This window comes from Oryx dammah, unplaced genomic scaffold (assembly GCF_014754425.2).
Source record: "Oryx dammah isolate SB20612 unplaced genomic scaffold, SCBI_Odam_1.1 HiC_scaffold_10, whole genome shotgun sequence".
In the NCBI taxonomy this organism is placed as follows: Eukaryota; Metazoa; Chordata; class Mammalia; order Artiodactyla; family Bovidae; genus Oryx; species Oryx dammah.
Genome location: NW_024070194.1, coordinates 21,363,566 through 21,385,284, shown reverse-complemented (window position 1 = coordinate 21,385,284; position 21,719 = coordinate 21,363,566). Strand labels below are relative to the sequence as shown.

Sequence of the window (21,719 nt, the reverse complement as noted above, 5' to 3'; positions counted from 1 at the left end):
GAAAAATACAAATTAAAAACCCAAGAGCCTCCATGTTCACAATTCAGACAGATTGTGCCAGACTCAGGCGGGGAGCTTTCGAATTGCACGCTGTGCCAAGACCATCCTGGAAGTCTCTGGGGAGGTGGGGAGGGGGGTGCTAAATAGATGCGTCCCCATCAGGAGCTCGCCAATTAGCAGTAACCTTTCACTGTGGTCCCGGGCTGGGGGCCCAGGGGAACGGCTCACATCACCTGGGTGACTCCTGCCTCGCCCTGGCCTTTCAGAAAAGCTTTTCACCGCTGCCCGCCTCCCTACTCCAGCAGCTGAGCGCCAGCAACAGCACCCGGGCTCTTTGTGTGTGGAGACACAGAAATAACACACACAAGGCCATGTGGAGGTGGCAGGCCGTGTGAGTGGGGTGGCCGTGGGGCCCCCCTGAGCCTCTTACTGGGCTGGCACGAGTGTTGTCAGCTGGCCCCGAAAAGGTGTGCCAGGATCTCAGGGGCACTGGGCTCTCTGCCACCCTCTCCGTAAGGGGAGACCTGGAGGGCTCTGGGGGGCGTCAGAGAGGAAGAGCAAGCAGAGGGGTGGGGGTGGGGATTTAGGAAAAAGGAGGCGGGCTTTTCTGTAAAAGTGCTTGGAACACAAATCTCCCAGAGGATTCTTCCCCAAAGGACCCTCGCTCAAGAATGTCGGCTCTTTGGAGGAGGGAGTGGAAGTGTGTGGGGCGGGGGTTCTTCTGTTGGCTCGCAGCTGTCTCCCTAGCACCAAGAACGATGCCCGACACATAGTAGGCTCAACAAACAACTGCCGAATGACGGCCTGGTTACAGGCAGCCGCCAGGGGGGTAGTTTGGCCACATGCTTCTTCACTGTCAGGTGGGCCCATCGTTTAAGTGGCTGTGTGACTCCGAGCAGCTATCTTGCTTCTCTGAGCCTCGGGCCCTTTGGGGATAACAGTAGGCCCCTTCCCACGAGCTATGGAGAGGAGTAAATGAAATATGCGTCCAACTCTTAGCATCAAGCTCGACCATGGGAACTCCTGGATAAATATTGTCATTAAGAAGTGCTTTGCCAACTGCCAAGTTTCCCCTAGCCAGGACGGGGCTGAACATCGCAACCAGCCTGGGAGACTGTGAGGGTCAGGACCTGCCCGTGGGATGGGGGCTGGTAAGTGGAAGGGCTGGCCCAGGACGCCGATCTTTGTCGTCAGAGGGGAATCGGGGCCACGCTGAATGTGATGCTCACTCACAGCACATTCCAGCCACAGTCAGGGTTTGCTTTTATCCTGCAATTTTCTCAACCTGCCCTGGTAGGATAGCGGGGCTGTCTCTTTGCCAGGGGCCCACTTGAGAGCAGATGGGAGAGGAAAGGCCTCTGGGGTGGAGGGACCAAACCTCGGGCCTAGTGGGCAGTGCCCATGAGTGATGGTGCTGGCTGGTGCCCTCACTGGCCTTGCACAGGCCTTCGAGCCGATGGCTTTCTCCCAAGTTAGCATCCATGGCGATGGGGACTTCTCAGCAAGTATCTGCGGGGGAGGGAGTGCGGTGTATGTATGGCCACCTGTGTAGAAAGAGTTGCCTGCTGGTCCTGCTTGCCTGCTGCGAGACTGTAGGCAAACTCTTCAACCTCCCTGAGCTTCACTTATGAGGTATAAAACTCCATACTCTTCTCTTCTTAAACCCCTCAGAAGTTACTGTTATCTCTTTCTTGAGGGTATCTGAAGTCCCCCTCTGAATTCCTGGGCTCATCAGTGACTAACTCATTTATTAGCTGATGTGTAACTACCAGCATTTTAGAGATCTTCAAATACTGCTATGGTGGAGCTGAATGGGGCAAATATTATGACAGATCAGTTATAATACACTTCTAACCAGAGGTTCATGTTGGCAAAAACAAACAAAAGAACCTCTAAGAATGAAGGTATAACTGGGTTTCTATTTCTTGATCAGGATGGGTTCAGTTTATAAAAAGCTGATCTGAACACTTACAATTTGTATACTTTTCTGTGTGTCTGTTGGGCTTCCCTTGAGGCTCAGCTGTTAAAGAATCCACCTGCAGTGCAGGAGACCTGGGTTCGATCCCTGGGTTGGGAAGATCCCCTGGAGAAGGGAAAGGCCACCCACTCCAGTTTTCTGGCCTGGAGAATTCCATGGACTGTATAGTCCATGGGGTCACAAAGACTCAGACACAACTGAGCGACTTTCAGTTCACTGTGTGCCTGTTAATTTGCGTTTTGCTTTGTTAATTTATTTTTTTTTCTTAACACCAAAAGTGTCTGCTAATTTTAAAAGTGATATTTTTTAAAAAAGTATAATGGGGTAGGTAGTTCCAAATTTTGATAATTTGAATCCAGAGGCATAATGATGGGTTTAGAGATGCCTACAAGTGAATAGACCTCTCTGGTCATTAAACTGCTTAAGGCCAGAACACAGACACTTATGGAAAAAGTTTACAAAACTGGATGAGAAGGAGTGGAGAAAGAAAACAATCTGATGAAAGATAATATTTTAGATAGGTGGGACGGAAAAGTGTCCCCTAACCAGCTTGGTGACCTTGGGCAGGTCACTTTTTGACCTCTAAAAACTCATTTTCCTCACACCTGTAAAATACGCCTACAAAGTCCTAGTTGGATGTGGTTCCAAGGCTAAGTAAGAACATGTCAGGCATCTGCCACATACAGGCTTGTAAACATTCATCTTTCCCGTTCAGACCCACCAAGTGTGGACATTCTGTATTTAGGGATCCATTCTCATCTCCTGTCCCTCTAATCCATTCAGGTTACAGAAGGGGTCCCTCAAGGTAATACCCACCAGCAGAAGAGATACAAAGTCTTATGCAAAATAACCTGCTAAGAATGTCACACAAACTTGAAATAAGCTTTCCTAAAGTCCAAGTATAATTAACTAACCCAGATTAAAAGCAAAACACACACCCAGCACCTGGTCTGCCTCTGTCCCAGTCCTCTACCTCCAATCATGGGCAGACGTGGGTAATCAACCTGGCCCAACGTGACCATAAAATTATCTCGGAGAAACTCTTCAGGATTGCTCCCTCTTTAAAAATGGATTATGAGGACCACTTTCCAGCAGTTCCCATGCAGGGGATGTGGGTTCGATCCCTGGTCAGGGAACTAAGATCCTACCTGCTGTGAGGCAACTAAGCCCTCAAGCAGCAAGGAGAGAAAGTCAGCAGGCTGCAACGAAGACCCAGCACAGCTTATAAAAAACAAAACAACACAACAAGGACTCTGCTCTTCCCTGCTGTTCAACCCTGAGTCCTGAAATCCATCTATCTCAACTGCAGAGATGTACACAGGAAAGAAGAGGGCCCTTAGCAACCAGAATTCAAACCACACCAGGTCTGCAGAGCCACACCTTGAACTGTCCTCTGGTAAGCTGCGGCCACCTGGACACCATGCGTACTACACCCTGAGGGAGGAACATCAGGATATCTGTGTGGCCTTCAAGGAGAACCCTGGGAAGAGAACAAAGGGATCCCACGGCAGTCACGTGCTGCAGACAACTCTGCCATGCCCTGCGTTCATAGAGGTAATAACCTTCATGCTAAATGCTGCAGGAGAGGCATGCTTTTCCTAGCTGAGAATCCAGACGCAGTACTTACAAGGCAAAAGCTGCAAATTAAGGGATCGGACAGCACCTTCTCCTTAGCCTTGGGATGCCCCTGCCAACCACCTCTGCTTAGTACTCGAGTTAGCTTAGTCTGATCCATAGCCCTAAGCAACCTGGGCCCTGGGTTGACAAAGGAAGCTCACTTCATTTACAGGCTGGATAAACAGTGGGGCTGGATGGAGCTTCTTGACTATTCCCCACTTCCTGGGAATGCCAACCAGGAGTGATGGCATGGAGCCCTGCAGCACCCCCCCGGGAAAAGCCATGAAACACACACGGTCAGTTGTGCAGGACCAACCTCTGGGGCCTTCCTGCGTGGGGGAGAATATTGCCATGGTAACATACTACATCTTTTTGAAACAGCTAATTCCAAAACAGCCCATCAGACTTGGGCCAACAAAACCAGACATGGCAATAGCTTTTAAAAATTCAAGGAAGGGGGTTCCCTGGAGGCTCGACGGTAAAGAATCTGCATGTCAGTGCAGGAGACATGGGTTCGATCCCTGATCCAGGAGATCCCACATGCCTCAGAGCAACGAAGCCCAGGTCTCACAACCACTGAGCCAGCGCCCAGAGCTCAGGAGCTGCAACTGCTGAAGCTCATGTGCCCTAGAGCCTGAGCTCTGCAACAAGAGAAGCTGCTGCAGGGAGAAGCCCGGGCACCACAACTAGAGAAAAGCCTGCAGGCGCCGAAGACCCAGCACACCCGTAAATAAATAAATAAGTTTAAAAATTCAAGGAGGGGCTTCTCTGTTGGTCCAGTGGCTAAGACTCCCAAGGCAGGGGGCTAGGATTCGATCCCTGATTGGGAGCTAAGATCCTGTATGACATACAGCACAGCCCCACCCCCCAAATACATAGAGCTGCAAACTTTCTTGGATATTACCGTCTTCCTTAAAACCAGCCTATTTGAGTTCTAAAGGCCAGATTACGAGTCGCTGAAGAAATCACCAAATGTCTACTTAAGTAAGGCTGGTATTTCAGAATATTTATAACAATGGTTGGGCTTCCCAGGTGGTGCTAGTGGTAAAGAACCCACCTGCCAAGACAGGAGACTTAAGAGACTCGGGTTTGAGCCTCTTAAGTCTGGAGACTTTAAGAGACTCAGAAGAGGAGGACATGGCAACCCACTCCAGTATTCTTGTCTGGAGAATCCCTGTGGACAGAGGAGCCTGGCGGGTTACAGTCCTTGGGGTCGCAAAGAGTAGGACAGACTGCAGCAACTTAGCATGCATGCACGCATGCACGCACAATGGTTTGCAAAGTGTGGTCCCTAGGCATCACCTGAGAACTTGTTAGAAATGTGATTCTCAGGTCCCACCTAAGACCTACCAAATTTGACACGTTGAGGGTTTTAATAGGCCCCCAGATGATTCTAAGGCAGGACAGAGTTTGAGAACTGCTGATTAGAATGTCTCTGTGATTGAGACAGGGAGGTGGCTAGTAAGGCAACTGGCATTGGATAATGAATATAAATATTTTCTGTGCTGCTGGGCCTAATATATTAATACTTTCTTCTCTAGTGAGTGCCCATTTTCCTAACGGTAGGGACAAAACATTCTTATTGGGCAACATGAGTATGAATTTGAAACACCTACCCAGAGACTTGCTGGGGATTATGGGTAGAAAGAGAAGGACTGCCCAGCATCCTGACATTGGAGTTTTAAAGTCCTTCCTGGTGAAATTAATTCTTAAGCAGGTCATCCCTTGACAAGTCTTTTCTGGCTTCCTCAGTTTCCTCAAACAATCTGAATGCTCAATATAAGGAGGACTGCTGCGTCCAGGGCTGCAAACCTACAAGGAAGATGAGTATATCTTCCCAGGTCCCTGCCTGGGGAGCCTTATGGGCTGTTGTGAGGAGTCATCCTTAGGTGAGCTCCTGAGTCTGACTGAATCTTGCCTGTCTCCTCACTAAGCCAATTAAATGGACTCCTGACCTTGATGGCAGGGGAGGTTCAATTGCTAACGGATTGCAGTTCTGTCATCTCCACTGGAACTTCAAAGTCACTGGCTGGTAATAAGTTACACACTTATCCAGGTGGGTGCACCCTTTCAGGCCACCAAGGTGCCATCTAGTGCACCACCACCACCATATTAGAGGCAGGTGCCTTCCAGCAACCAAGTGTCTATGATTAAGAGAATGTGGCTAAACAGTAGGGACATTTCTCAATTGGGTTCCTTCTTCAAGAGGAAGAAACCACAGAAACAGTCCGTAGGATGAGCCCTTTCGGTGCAGCTCTCAACAAAGAGCAAAAATCAACGAGATTGCTGTTACAGGATAAAGTCCACGAGGAGAATCCACCCTTGGGGAAACACATCTTCGGTGACCGGTTGTTTGGGAGCCCAGGACTTCAGGGAGTAGATTGTATGGGCAAGTGTGAGGATACTGCTCCATCCCACGTAGGCCAGCTAGGATGACAGGCAAAAGCTACAGCAAATATTAGCTGCCTGCTCCTCCCAACTTAGAAGTGGGTAACAGAGGATGAGATGGTTGGATGCCATCACTGATTCAATGGACATGAGTTTGAGCAAGCTCCGGGAGATGGTAAAGGACAGGGAAGCCTGGTGTGCTGCCATCCATGGGGTTGCAAAAAGTCAGACACGACTGAGTGACTGAACAGCAACAACCTCCCAACTTCTGGAACTGTCCGTCTCGTGCCCCAAACCACATTTTAGTAAGTTCAGGCAGGACCAAGGTTTTGGAAATGAGGGTAACAGTTTTGGGGAGTTCCCACAAAAGTTCTCCTTTCCACAAAAAAAAGTTCTCCTTTCAACTCCTGGTAGGGCTGAAAGAAGACCAAGGGGGAGGAGTCAGCTTCCTGCAAAGGGTCCTCAGAGAGAAATGGATGGGAGACGAAATTTAAAAAGCAAATTAAACTAAGAGAATGAAAAGAACAGGAAAGCAGAATGAAGACCCTCACCCCAATATCCAGAAATTCTCTCCTCAGAACCTCCAAGAGAAGCCAGTCATAGTTTATAAAAACGATCAGATGACTGATGGGGGCTATTGTTTTAATGGGACAAGGACAGTATTTGAATTTCTCTCCTGTATGAATATTATCTATCTTCAGATTGGAAACCCAAACCAAAAAAACTCAAGATAAAGATTCACGCCAGAATTTCTGGACCAATGGTTATACCGTAGCCAGAATTTCAGGACCCATGGTTATACTGTAGCCAGAATTTCTAGACCTATGGTTGCACTGGACCCATGGTTGCACTAGGCCTGGACAAGACTGAGGGATGAGACCACCACCTCCCCCCCCATAAATAAATAAACACAAAAACAAGGCGTGGAAGACTCATTGTAGCACCTGCCTCTTCTCCACCCCGTGCACAATCTCCAACTGCTAGTGCGGAGTGGCCACCGCGGTGCACCTGCCATCTGGAGCAGGCCTCATATATTCCAAGACCTCCTTTCTGCTTCGCTGAACCTCCATCTTCTATCAAATCACGCCAGGGACCAAAAGTCACACCCCAGGCCACAGGGCAAGGTGCCTGGGATGGGGCCCCAAACAACAGCCATATCCTTCAGCTCTGAATATTTCTTTTTTTTTCCTTTTGTTAACTCTTGGGATGTCTGGAAAGAGGGGCAGGGGAGAGAGAAAGAGGGGAGCAGTGGTCCAAAGTGCTCCCCTCTTGGCCACAGAAGGGCAATGACCCCAGTTTAAGGGATGGGGGGAGGAGGTAGCTGGGGCACTCTCAGGCCAGATAGGGTAGGGCCTGAGGGACAGAGATTCTGGCCTGGGGGTGCCAGGAGGGTACAGGGGCTCTATAAGTCAGAGGTCTGAGGACAATCCAGCCCGGACCCTGGGCCTCAGTTTCCTCCTGTGTAGAGGGAACACGGTACGTACAATGCCTTTCGCCACCTCACAGGAAGCTTATGGGAACCCAAAGGATGCACAAACAGCCCCTGCCCTGGGCAGAACATCCATAAATGACCCGGTCACCACTACTATGGAGAGGCGCGCTCCAGGATTCTGGGGACCCTCCTCCCTCGGGCATTGCGGCCAAGGGCAGGGAATGGGGTCCCTGAGCAGGGGTTCTAGGCGGAAGGGGGCGGTCCTGCGCCAAGCAGGCCCGGCGGGCGGGTCCCTTCAGGGCTGCAGCGGGCCGCCCGGGCGCGCTAACGAGCGGGCCCCAGGTGCGGGCCCCACCCCGGGCCGGGGGGCGGGGGAAGAGGAGGGGCTGGAGGGGGAGGGGAGAGGCCCGCGCTAATGACTGTTGACAGCGCGCGCTGGGGCTGGCCGGGCCGCGCGCGCCACTGACAGCTGCTGGGGCGGGGGGCGGGGGACGCGGGAGAGGCGGCTCGCGCTCCCCCCACGGCGCACGCGCGTGCGCCTCGGCGGGGAGGGGCCGGGAGGCGCGCGCGCGCCGGGCACGGGTTCGGAGGGCCTGCTGGAGCGGTTCGCGCGGGCTCCTCGCGGGCAGGCAGGTAATGAGAGTAACCATGGCAACCCACCAGAGGAAGTGTATTCTGCAGGAGACGTTAATCCCCTCTCCCCGGAGCTGGGACAGCCTGACTTTCCATTCTCACACAGTAATTAGATACCAGCTGTCAGTGCAGGGGGGACGGCTCCGCGGCTGCAGCCCGGCTGGGGGGGCGCACAAAGGGGGCAGGGGGGGAACGCGAGGAGAAGGGCATTAAAGACACAGGGACGCTTTCCGGCGGGTGGGCCGGGGCGGCGCGCCTCAGCTCCGTCTCCGGCCTCTAGGCGCGCGCCCGCTCACCTGGAGACCCCGCCCGCGCGGGACCCCGCCCACTGGACACGCACCTGCTGCGCGCGCGCGCGCGCGCCCGCCCGCCGGCCCGAGCGCTCCCCCTCTCCAGGCCCCGCCTCCCCACTCTCCGCGCACCTGCTCCGCTCCCCGCCCTCCTGGGACGCTGCCCACCTGTCCTTTGTGCGGGGCGGTACCATTCGATCTGGCCAGCTCTCCTTCAGGGAGCGCCCGCTATGTGCCAGGCGCCGTGCCAAGCCTGATCTGTGTAATCCTCCCAGACCCTCGGCGGTAGGCGCCTCTGCTGTTCCCCGCCCAGGGCGCAGCGGGGTGTGGCCATTTGCCCAGGGTCACTCAGACTTGAACCCCCATCCCGATGCCCATTGAACCACCAAACTACAGCGCCTCCCTATTGCGTCCACATCCGTTATAGCTCCAAGGGCCTCCCAACCGCCCAGGGAGACAATCAACACTGGTGGCTGGCATCGTGGTGCGCTTACTGTGTGCCAAGCATTTGCTGCCTCATTTCAGTTTCCCAGCAGCCGTGGGAGGATTGCTACCCCCATCTTACAGGTGAGGAAACTGAGGGACAGAAAGCTGAAGGGACTTGCCCACAGGCATGGAGAATAGAGGAAGAACTGGGATTCAAACCCAGACAGCTAGACCCTAGTATCCATGCTCTCAGCCACGGGCACTATTAACTCCACCCCCAGGTTCCTGGTGGCTGTAATCCAGCCCAGGCCTTCTCCTTTCACCGGTCAGCCCCCCCACATCCTGTCCCAGCATCAGTGAGGAGCTGCCTCTCTTAGCCATACCTAAGAAATCGAAGAAGCTCCTAGGCCTAGAGCCGCTGCCACGTCCCTGATTTCTGCAGATCTCCCCGACCCTGGCTCTTAGTGAGGATGCTGCCCTGTGCTGTTGCTTCAGTGTGACCCTATGGGCTGTAGCCCGCCCGGCTCCTCTGTCCATGCAGTTCTCCAGGCAAGAATACTGGCGTGGGTTGCTGTGCCCTCCACCAGGGGATCTTCCTGACCCAGGGATCGAACCCACATCGACTGCTGTTCCCACACTGTAGGCGGATTCTTTACCACTGAGCTACTGGGGAAGCCCTCCCTCAGTGAGGATAGCCACTTGGAAATCATTGGAAGACTCCCTGTTTCCCAGGTAGAGGAACCAAGACCCTCAAGGTGAAAGGCTAGACCAAGGAGGAGATGGCGTTATGGAGCTTTTCATGGGGAGTCCAGTCCCTGCAGGCCCAGCTATGTCTCCTGCCCCTCACCCCACAGTTGGACCTGTGGGTGGGCACACCAAGGAGGGGCAGGAAGTGCTGAGAAGCAGAGCGGGCTCCTGTCCCCAGTGGCGGCGGGTGTCTGGGGCAGGAGGAGGCTATCTGATCCCTTCCCCACTGCCCCGGCCATGACCTCCTCTCTCCCTCCCTCCCTCCATCTCTCCCTCCCTCGTGGCCAGGGTAGCCAGCACCCTGGACTGCAGCTGAGAACCCAGCGTTCCCCGACCCGGCCCACATTCCTGTGGGAGGAGGGGTCGGTGGGGTGGTGGGGGGGAGTTGGGCCAAGGGCTTTAGGGACAGGGGCACCCCTGGGGCTGCCCCACCCAGCTTGGGCCAAGGCCGGGCTGTCTCCAACCTCACCATTTCCTGCCTCCGCTCTCCCCATCTCTCAGTAGCAGAGCTGCCTAAATTTGGCTCCAGGAGGGAATGGGGGAGGTGGCAGCAGGCGGGTGCTGTCAGAGGCCAGGGCGCAGCTCCCTGTCTAGCCGGCTGGCATTTTTGCTGTCTGGAGGAGGGCAGGGGGGCCCACCAGCCCTCTCCAGGAAAGGGAGATGTTCGTACCTTCTGACATGCACTGAGTAATGTGCAAACTACATGCAAACCAAGCTTCAAATCAGCATCTCAGCCAGGGAACAGCTTGGGTGCTGCTTTTGGGATAAGAACAGAAGAACCAGTGGCCCACTCCCCGGGGCTCCAGTGGGAGCTGGGGGTGGATGCAGGGTGCCCAGGGCTGGGAGTTGGGAGCCTCCGTTTCTTGCCAGGTGGAGTTTGGGGGCTTTAAATCAGCGGCTGGACTCTCTGCCTCCCAGCCTGAGGGCAGGGCCATGGCCTTCTCTGCCTTCTCTGGCATAGTGCTTGGCACACCGTTCCATGATTAAGCACATGAGGTTGTAGTCATCCTGTCCAGGTTTAAACCCTGGGTCTCCACTGGCCAACTCGGTGAATTCCTCAACGGTATACCCAGGCAAACAACTCGTGATTGGCATCCCTTTTAGGACTTCCCTTCCCTAGAAGGTGGGCACAGGGGCATGGCCCAAAAGAACACTGGTTTTGGAATCAGACCTGGATTCCAGGTCTGGCGTAGCCAGTGAGGCTCTGAGGGTCTCACGCCCCTCCTCTGGGAAATGGGTTCAGTATCTCAAGTTCTACTATGATGTCCATGTGGGGGTCTGGCACTCAGTGCACAGTCCAGAATTCTTCCCACCAGTGCGTTCTCACTGCTGTCTGCCTTCATCCAATTACATTCTCTGTCCCAGTCCCATCTCCCCTCTCCCTTGGGTTTCTCCCTCCTCTCGTTCCCTCCACTCATCATGGTGATCTCAGGGAGGTCACTGCCTCTCCGAACCTCAGTCTGCACGTCTATCTGCTCCGTGGGGGTAATGGGAGATGGATGCCGTCTGGAGTCTAGGGCCCAGGAGGCGTTTGATGGGTGGCAGCCCTTTACAAGGCCCATTTATATCCCAAATGACCAGGAGGGGTGGGCTGTGCCCTCCAGCTCTATCAGGTATGGGGTGATGGGGCCCCTCTTCTCAGTAACTCTGTTTAACCCCAGATAACTGCTCTCCTGCCCCTCAGCCGGGGCTGATATGTGCTGAATCCAACTTCCTGCCACCCAAAAGCCACTTCCTGCCAAACTTGAGCTGATACCAGAAGAACTTGTTTTCTGTGCACAGAGAAGTCCCGCCGCCGGGCGGCCACCGGCCTGCCCCGGGTGTGAACATTTTTTTCCATTTGCTGGTCTGCCTGGTGGGGCTGGGCGGGGGAGGATGGGGACTCTGCTCTCTTCACCTCTGAACCTGCCCATCCTGCCCTACCATAGCCTCTGGGCCTGCCAGCCTGCCCAGGAAGGGTGCCAAGTGGCCCCTTTGGGCCCAGACAGACGCGTGTAGGCAGTGATACACAGTCTGTCACGGCCGCACACCAACCAGCCAGTCTGACAGATCCCAGAGCCACCAGGCGAAGACTCTGGGAGACAAGTGTGAGACCCTGTCAGACAACAGTCACACACACTTCTAGAGTCACACACACGGTGATGGGGACACCCAATCTCAGAGTCACTCACACACGTGCACACAGAGCTCCCCACACTTGCCCAGCGTCCATCCCCCTTCCAGGTGTTTCACTAATGCAACAGACACTCTGAAGGGCCTACTCTGTGCCAGGTCTTGGTCTAACCCATAGTAAAAACTACTGGAATAGTAACTAGCTGACCTGTGCTGTTCTCTCAGTTTCCTTATCTGTGAAATGGGGATAACAGCCCTGCCCCACAGGGCTGTTGGGAGGATTAATGAGCTAATGCATGCAAGGCCCCTGTCCCCGGCTGGCCCGTAGACAGTGCTAACTTAGGCTATCTTAGTTAGCCAGGAGCATCCTGTGCCCAGCTCCGCTGAGACCTTACATACTTATCGCCCTGAGTCCTGACCCAAGGCCCTGGCGGCTCAGGTCCACACTCGTATTTCCACAGATGAGGAGACCGTAGCTCAGGGAGAAGGCCCACAGGTCCTCAGGGTACCTCCACGACTCCTCTCTCCCCTCCTCCTACTCTGCTGCCCCCGGCTGCCTCATGACCCACCCCACCACACACACACACAGACACACACACACGCACACACACACAGACACACAGGCACAGACACACAGAGACACACACAGATACATACACAGACACACAGACACACACACACGGTGGCCTCTGTCTGGAGTGCCCCGGCCACTTGCTCTTGGTGTGACCAGCTCCTTCTGAGCTGTCCACTGCCCTGGCTCCTCCCCAGAGCCTGTTCACTTTCCTCAGGACACTCATCACCCGTGGAGCACCAGACCCCCCACTGGATCATTTTGTCCTGTCTGCCGGCACATAATAGGGGTTCAACAAGTCCGGAACGCCAATGAATAAACAGCCTGCTCCTCACACCTAGCTACTGAGGCCAGAGTCTGGAGCCAGCTCCCAGGCTAGCCTGCTCCTCACACCTCCAACAGGCACTGCATAGCATGTGAATGAATGAATGAATCAGGATTTGGGGATCCCAGTCCAGGGCTCTCTGGGCTAAACCTCCTTCACTTCCTGGCAGCGTGGACAGGAGCCAAGCTCCAGCCGCCTCGGATGGTGGCGGGGCTGACGGGCCGCCTGAAGCCGGCTGTCAGGAGCTCGTCTGGCCACAGCCGCCAGCAGGGGAGACCAGCTGGCGGTACAGGGTCCATCGGCCCAGGCCTGGAATCTGAGCCGCCCTGAGAGGCCCAGCTTCTCTCCAGGCCCCCACAAACTGGCCTTTGTTCCCCAGGCCAGCCAAGACCCAGGAGCCTGGGCTTTCTCTCTGCCTGCGGCACCCGCGCTGAGCCGGCGGGGTAAATGGGCCAGCCTCCCCTCTGTCCGGGCCCATGATGTCGCTTCAGGACTAAATGGAGATGTAATTTTCTATACAAATCCATGACAATTTAGATGGAGTGATTGTAATTGGCTTTTCAATGGGGGTTTTGTCCAGTGCTGGTGGCTAGAACTGGGTGGCCTGTTTGAGGCAGGCTCCATTTAAATGACAATAAAGCAATAATATTGAGGACTTGTACAGTACCCAGAGCCCCTCCTGGGCCCAAGTGGAGCCTCATGTTTATGGATCTGGTCCTTCCCTTGGGCAGTCTGGGCAACCAGAGGGGTGGGGGGCACTGAGCCCGGGAGAGGGGCCATTCCAGACCTAAGGGCTCTGGGGCGGCCAGGGCAGGGCCCCATGTCCCTCGGCTTACCTGCTCCGTCATTCACCATAAAACCACCAATCAGTGCTGCCTGTGGGCTGGCTGCTATTCCAGCTGTTGGGGGTGCGAAGAGACAGAGAACCCTCCCAGGCAGGTCAGAGGTGGGAGGGAACAGTGGCAAGGACAGACAGCATGACCCAGAGCCAGATGGCCAGGTTCAGATTCTACCAAGCTCCTTACTAGCTTTCTGGGCTTCAGCAAGTTACTTAACTTCTCTGTGCCTCTGGCTGGCCAGCCATAAAACAGCTGCAGTCAAAGTTACTGTGAGGATGAAACCCCTGACTAGGGCTCAGCATAGGGCCTGGCATGCGGACGGTGCTGTCGGTAAGTTACTGCCATTGTTTGTTAAAACCCCAGCTCTGGTGTCAGACTTGCTAGAGGTGACCGTGTGCTTGTGCTTGTGACTTAACCTCTTTAAACCTCCACTGGCCTCTCTTTGGGGCTACCCTGGTTCAGATGGTAAAGAATCCATTTGTAATGCAGGAGACCTGGGTTCAATCCCTGGGTTGGGAAGATCCCCTGGAGAAGAGAATGGCAAGCCACTCCAGTATTCATGCTTGGAGAATTCTAAGTTTCTCTTTAAGGTGGGGCTTTTAGGAGAGCCAACCCCACGGGGTGGTGGGGATTTAAGGAGAGGATGCAGGAAGTGCTGGGCTCAGTAAACACCAGCTCTCACTTACAGGACGCTTTTTGGCCTTGAGGAGCTTGCCATTCAGTGATAATTATACTGTTGAGTGTTGGGAGACAGAAAGGGAAGAAGAGAAAAGCTCACAGGAAGCCAGGACAGAGCTGTTGGTCCCGGCAGGGGATGCAGGGGGAGGGAATGATCTGGAGGGGCCTCGGGATCAGGGCAGGGCTGTGGGCTGTGTTAAGGAAGGAAGGCTTCACAGAGGAGGTGACATTTGGGCTGGGCCTTGAAGGATGAGTGACAGGCTTCTGCCAACATAGGGCGGATCCCAGTGCCAGGCACGGTGGCTATAGCGTCACAGGCAGACCCTCCTTAACTGCTTCCTACCTGTGGGAGGAGTCGAGGTGGGCCGGGGGATGCGGGCAAGCCTTCAGGGAGGCTGTCGTGAAGAAGTGAGGCCGAGAGCATCTAGGAAAGGAAACAGCCTGTGCAAAGGCCCGTAGTGGGAAGGCATCATGGGCCCTGGTGAGTGGACAGCAGGGGAAACTGTAAAACATGGCTAGAGGGAGTGGACAGGGGCCATGGTTTTTACTCACAGTGAAGTAGGCGGCCTCAGAGGGATTTTAAGCAAGTGAGCGACACCATGCACGCTATATTTTTAAACAATCCCTCTGGCCGCTTGTGGGCGATGGGCTGCAGAGTGGAAGGGGTAAGAGGGAGACCCTGGAGAAGCGGTCAGGTCACTGAGGGGAGGGAAGTGGTTGGATCCGAGAAACAGCAGGCGCTCAGTAACTGTTGTCTGGAGGATGGGCAAGTAGAGCATGATGCGGGGCTGGGTGCAGCTGGCACATAGTGCAGTTGGTGAAAAGAGATGAGAGAAGAGAGATGAGGGCTGCCTCCCACCTCCCCTCATCAGGCTAAGGCTCTGGGGCTTTTTCCTGAAGGCAGCAGGGGAACCAATCCGGTTTTTTTCTTTTTTCTCCAGGCAGAGAAAGACCATGCTGGGACTTGTGCTTGGAAAGATCATTTTGCTGTAGGGTGGGTGGGTGGGAGGTGGCAGGTGGGCGAGGCTGGAGGGAAGGAGGTGGGGAGGGAGAGTGGCTGCTGGGGGCTCAGAGGCCTCAATAGGCATCCTAGCCATCCCCCAACTCCAAGAGCAACAAATTTCCTCTTCAGTGAAGTCTAAAATCCAGTCCTGGGTCACAGAGTGGTCACTGGCAGAGTTGAGATCCGACCTCAGAGCAAACTCAACGGCCAGTGTTCTGTTCCCTTTTGGCATCATCTGCCTTGATTGCTAATACAGTCCATTATAAATAGTGTTTCACGGTAACTGTCAGCTGTAGAAGCATTGCTACAAACCTGGGAGGTGGGTATTATTATCATTCCCATTCTGCAGACGAGGAAACCAAGGCTCCAAGAGGCTGAGTCACTCATCTAAGGACACAGAGCTGGGAATAGAGATCCAGGGTCAGTTCCAGGCAGTCTGATTCCAGACTTTCACAGCAGAGGTCCTTTGAATTTATTGCTAATTCCTGGTGGCTCGAGTAAACAATCTGTAATGCAGGAGACCCAGGTTCGATACCTGGGTTGGGAATACCCAACTCCAGTATTCTTGCCTGGAGAATCTTCAGAGAGAGGAGCCTGGCGGGCTACAGTCCATGGGATCGCCAGGAGTCAGACACGACTGAGTGACTAACATACACTTAAAGGCTGGGAAATTTCATGGAGGAGGAAAACCTGAACTTTGCACAGAACCTCCTGATGTTGGCAGCTCCCAGACCCAATCCTTGAACCACATCCATCTAGTGGCCCCAGGTTTACACCTCCAGCCTGGGCCTATCCTCTGCATCCATTCAGCCCATTGGACATATCTGAAAGCAAGTGCGTGTTTAGGGCCTGTAAAGCAGGAGTCCCCAATCCCTGGGCTACATGGCAGGATGTGAGCAGCAGGCAAGAGAGCAAAGTTTCCTAAACTTCATCTGCTATTCCCCATCACTCGCATTACCACCTGCACCCACCCTGACCCCCGTGGAAAAATTGTTTTCCACAAAACCCTGATGTCAAAAAGGTTGTGGACTGCTGCTGTAGAGGGCCAGGGAAAGGCATCCATCTATTCATTCAATAAGCATCTGGACCACTGCCACCCTCTACACTGCCTGGCCATCACCACCAACTCTTCCTCCACTGGAAGGAAGCCTTCTCCACATTCACTTTCTCAGCCAAGCACCTGGGAGTCATCCTTGATTCCTCCCTCTTTATCTCACATCCCTCCCATCAGCAAATCCTGTTGACTCCACCTTAAACTGAGTCCAGAATCCACCTGCTTTCCACCATTTCCCCTGCCCCTGACCTCCCCTCCTCGGACTTGTGGGGTTTTGGGGAAAGGCACGAGCTAGCACTGGAAAGCTCTTGGTCCCTGTCCTCTGGGTCTCAGTCTCCTCATCTGTAGAGTGGGTGCATGCTAAGTCACCTCAGTTATGGGGACCCCATGGACTGTAGCCCTTCAGGCTCCTCTGTCTGCTCCTCTCCAGGTAAGAATATTGGAGTGAGTTGCCATACCCTCCACCAGGAGTTCTTCCTGACCCAGGTTTTGAACCCACATCTCTTATGTCTCCTGCACTGGCAGGTAGGTTCTTTACTACTAGCACTACCTGGGAGGCCAAGGAAGTGTGGGTACAGTAGGTCATTTGGCTCCCATTATCCTTTCATCCTCGCGGGACACAAGTGGCACTAAGGAAGAGAGTGTGAGTGCAACAGAAGAAAAGTTAGACAGACTGGACCTCATTAAAACTAAAAACTTTGGTCTTTCAATGGATACCACCAAGAAAGTAAAAAGACAGCCCACAGGCTGGAAGCAAATATTTGCAAATCATATATCTGATAAGGAATTTGTATCTAGACTATATAAAGAACTCATAACTCAATAATAAAATGAATAATGCAATTAAAAAATAGTCAAAAGATCTGAACAGACATTTCTCCATAGAAGATACACAAATATCCAATAAGCACATGAAAAGATGCTCAATATCATTAGCCATCAGGGAAAGGCAAATCAAAACCACAATCAGATACAATTCCACTCACACTCTGATGGCTCTAATCAAAATGACAGATAGTAATAAGTGTTGACGAGAACGTGGGAAAACCGGAAGCCTCCTACACTGTGGATAAGACTGCAAAATGATGCAATGATTTTGGAAAACAGTCTAGCAGTCACTCAAAAGGTTAAACGTAGGATTACCCTATGACCTGGCAATTCCACTCCTAGGTAGAAAAAAACTGAAAACATATGTCCACACAAAAACTGTACAGGACAGCTCACAGCAGCATTATTCATCATAGCTAAAATCTGGAGACAACCTAAATGCCCATCAACTGTTGAACAGATAAATAAAATGTGGCACATCCGTCCAGTGGAATATTATTCAGGAAGAAAAAAGGAAAGAGGTATACGCTACAGCATGGACAAACCTTGAAAAAAAACTGTAGTAAGTGAAAGGAGTCAGGCACAAAAATCCACATATCATATGATTCCATTCATAGACAATGTCCAGAGAAAGAAGGCAAATCTACAGAGAAAGAAGTAGTTTCCTGGAGCTGGGGAAGGACATTGGGATATGGGGTTTCTTTCCCAGGCACCACAAATTTTCTAAAATTGATTGTGGAAACACACAATTCTGAATATACCAAAAAAAACCCCCCATTAAGTTGTATTTTAAATGGGTAAATTTTATGGTATGTGAATTATATCTCAATAAAGCTATTATAAGAACAAAAAGCAACCTACAGAACAGTGTACAACATATTTTGTGTAAAAATAGAAACAAACCCAGAAATGCCTGTGCATATGTGCTTATACATATGTATAAAACATCTCTGGAAGGAAACCCAAGAAATAATAGTGGCTGCCCCTGGGGAGGGAAACTGGGTGGCTAGGAGGAAGAATTTTTTTTTTCGTTGGTACCTGATGAATTTTTTTTAAATAATGAGATTCTATTACCATTTCAAAATGTAATACTTGAAAAAAACCAAACCAGTGGTTTATTCCTGGCCCTCAGCCAGAGGATGGGTTAGGCAAGACAGCTCTGAAACACAGAAGACAGAGAAACCCACCTTCACAGTTTTCCAAGCCTTGCTAACATCCATCACTGTTTCTGTTCCTCATGCAAGTCCTGTTGGAGGGCTTCCGCGCAAGCTCTGTTTCCACCAGCAAATACTGTGGGTCCTCTTCCAAAAAAGGGCTAGAATCCACCCACTTCTCACCCTCCACAGGTACCACTGTGGCTCAGGCCACGAGCCCCTTCCACCTGGCTGCCCTGGATCATGACACCAGCCTTCTCCCAGCTTCTACTCTCTCCAGTCTATACTCCACACAGGGCTCCCTTTCCTCCCACCAGTCACCTCTACAGCCTGGGCTACTGCCCGCTGGCCTCCCCATGGTTCCTCAGACTTACAGGCACTTCCTGCCTCAGGGCCTTTGCACTTGCTCTGCTTGCTACCTATAGTACTTTCCCACCAGATATCCACCTGGAGGCTCCCTCACCTCCCAACAGTTCACTGTCCAGTGTTTCCTCATAAAGAAGCCTTCCCAGACCTCTACATCTTCCCCTGCTTTATTTTTCTGTATAGTACTGACACATTTAATATTTACATTTACTTATCTGTGATCTGTCCCTCCCACCTCTAAATGTAGGCTCCATGAAAGGCAGGCTTCTGTTTCTTTCCCCAGCACCAAGAACCATTCACATTGTAGGAGTTCCAAAATATTTATCAAAATAAAACTGGGTCCTAAGAAAGCATCACAGGCCAGAGGAGCTCAAGGAGATATGAAGACTAAATGTAACGTGGTCTCTTGATTGGGATCCTGAAACAGAAAACAAACCTTAGGGGAAAACTAGTGAAATCCAAAAAGAAAAAAAGTGTGAGCTTAGTTAATAGTGATGTATCCATGTTGGTTCCTTAGCTGTAACAAACATACCATAATAGTGTCAAATGTTGATAATAGGGGAACCTGGGTGAAGGGTACGTGGGACTTTTCCAGACTATCTTTGCCGCTTTTCTGTAAGTCTAAAATTGTTCTAAAATAAACCATTTATTTAAATTTTTAAAATGTGTTAAATGAAAGCATACGTGTGCAAACTGAGGCTTAAAGGTGAAGGCAAGGACTTCCCTGCTGGTCCAGTGGTTAAGGATCCACCTGCCAATGCAAGGGACACGGGTTCGATCCCTGGTCAGGGAATGAAGATCCCACAGGCCTCAGGGTAACTAAACCCACGTGTGCTGCAATTACTGAAGCTCACACTCTAGAGTCCATGTTCTGCAACAAGAGAATAGCCCCCACTTGTCCATGCACAGTGCTGCAATGAAGACCCAGCACAGCCAAAATTAATTTTAAAAAATGTTTTTTAAGGTGAAGGCATGTGCCACAGGCTACATAGCTAATGAGAAGCTGTGGCTCGTGGGCAGAGATTAGTGAACATCCCCCAAGAGAAGGAGGCCCCTGTTACTGGAGACCCACTTATGTTTCAATGAAAGGCAATGTGTTGGGGGGAGATGGAGGCTTTCTTTCCAAGCATCATAGGAGACTGAGACATTTTACTGAGAATCTACATCTGGCCCTGTGGAGCTCAAAGGCAGGCACGCTCTCCCAGCAACTGCCTGGGAGACTGTCCTTTTCTCCTTGGCTCCCAGGAAGCCCAAATGGCCTCTCCAAGTCACAATACTGTTCGCAAAGAGTTCTTGGCCCTGGAACTCAAGATCTCAAGCCAGGTCATACAGATCAGGTTAGGGAACAAGGTGGGGGGCCTGAGGGAGACAAAGGCTGGCCCAGGAAGGGAAGAGAGAAAGGACAAGTCTTCTTGAGCACTTCCAAGGAGCTGGTACAGGCCAAGACATTTTAGGTGTATGTGCGTGCTAAGTCACTTCTGTCGTGTCCAACTCTTTGAGACCCTATGGGCTGTAGCCCGCCAGACTCCTCTGTCCATGGGATTCTCCAGGCAAGAATATTGGAGTGGGTTGCCATGCCCTCCTCCAAGGGATCTTCCTAACCCAGGGATCGAACCCACATCTCTTACATCTCCTGCATTGGCAGGTGGGTTCTTTACTACTAACACCACCTGGGAAGCCAGATGTGCCTTTTAGGTCTATGTGACCTGATTCCAGGCTCCCAGACCCACAAGGCTGGTCGGGTCATTCCTGTTTCACTGATGAGGAGACTGACGATGGAAAAGAAAGCAGCTACGGGGCGATGAAGCAGGCACAGTGGGGTTTGATCTCTTGGGCTTCATCTTGATCTCCTCTCCACGTCCTTCTTGCCTTCTAGCGACACCAGCTTCTCTCAGAACCATATCTGCCACCTGGCCTTTGCCCACACTGCACCCTCTGCCTGAAACACCTCCTCTTCCCTATGACTAAGCTAACTTCTACCTGACCTTCAGGCCTCGGCTTCAGTATCACTGCCTGTTACGGGCCATTCTGTGTACCCCCCCATCCCCTCTCCTCTCACTGCAGTTTCCTGTGTTGAAGTCTTAACTTCTGTACCTCAGATTGTGACTGTATTGGGAGACAGGGTCTTAAAAGAAGTAATTAAGTCAAATGAGGTCATTAGGGTGGGCCCTAATCCAATACGACTGGTGTCCTTAGAAGAAGAGGAAATTAGGACACAAGACACACAGAGGAGAGGCCGTGTGAGACACAGGGAGAAGACGGCCACCTGCAAGCCAAGGAAGCGGCCTCAGAAGAAGCCGAAGCCCCGGCGCCTTGACCTCGGACTTGAAGCCTCCAGAATTGCGAGAAAATTGATTTCTGCTGCGCAAGACCCCCAGGCTGTGGCACTTGGTTTTGGCAGCCCCAGCAAATGAATAGACTGCCTCAGAGACGCTCTCCTGACCCTCATCCCCAGGGCACGACCTTGGGAGCCCCCTTCCTTCACGGGGCCTCTCACAACGACGATATTCTGTTTATTTGTGGGTCCGTTTGGTTAACAGCTATTACCCTCAGCAGACGGTGAGCACTGTGAGGGTACAGAGGGGTCTGCCACGGTCTCCGCCAGGACCGAGCACAGTAGGTGCTCCATAAACAGGCACGACAGGATGCCACGGAGTAAAGGACTCGGTCTTGTCTCCCTTTGTACCTCTCTCCCTGACCACAAAACAGCAATTTTAAGACTTCTGGAACTCTTAACCTTCATTCCTCTCCTGAAGCAAATATTTCATTGTGGGGGCGAGGGGTGTGGGTAGGCTTTAGGTCAGCTAGGCTCGGTTTTGCCCAGCAACTTTGAATCAGATCCTTGCTAAAAAATGTAAAATTCATTCCTGGAGTCAACAAAAGAAAAAAGGGCCACACTCTTGACTACCTGTGCCCTGCCTCCCTGAACCCTGTTCTCCCTGCTCCCCAGCTCCAGCTCCGCCCAAATCCTGTCAACTGCTCTGGGCTACATCCAAAAGGCTCCCTCCCAAAGAGCTCATCCCAGAGATGAGGGAGCCCAGATAATGGAGAAAGCAATGGCACCCCACTCCAGTACTCTTGCCTGGAAAATCCCATGGATGGAGGAGCCTGGTAGGCTGCAGTCCATGGGGTCGAGCAGAGTCGGACACGACTGAGCGACTTCACTTTCACTTTTCACTTTCATGCATTGGAGAAGGAAATGGCAACCCACTCCGGTATTCTTGCCTAGAGAATCCCAGGGATGGGGGAGCCTGGTGGGCTGCCGTCTATGGACTCGC

The 21,719-nt window shown here is 52.4% G+C and overlaps 1 protein-coding gene across 1 annotated transcript in view; it reads right to left on the bottom strand.

The window, feature by feature from the left end:
* Positions 1 to 21,719, bottom strand: part of NOL4L (nucleolar protein 4 like) — a 131,866-nt gene that overhangs the window by 80,939 nt on the left and 29,208 nt on the right. The window lies entirely within an intron of this gene.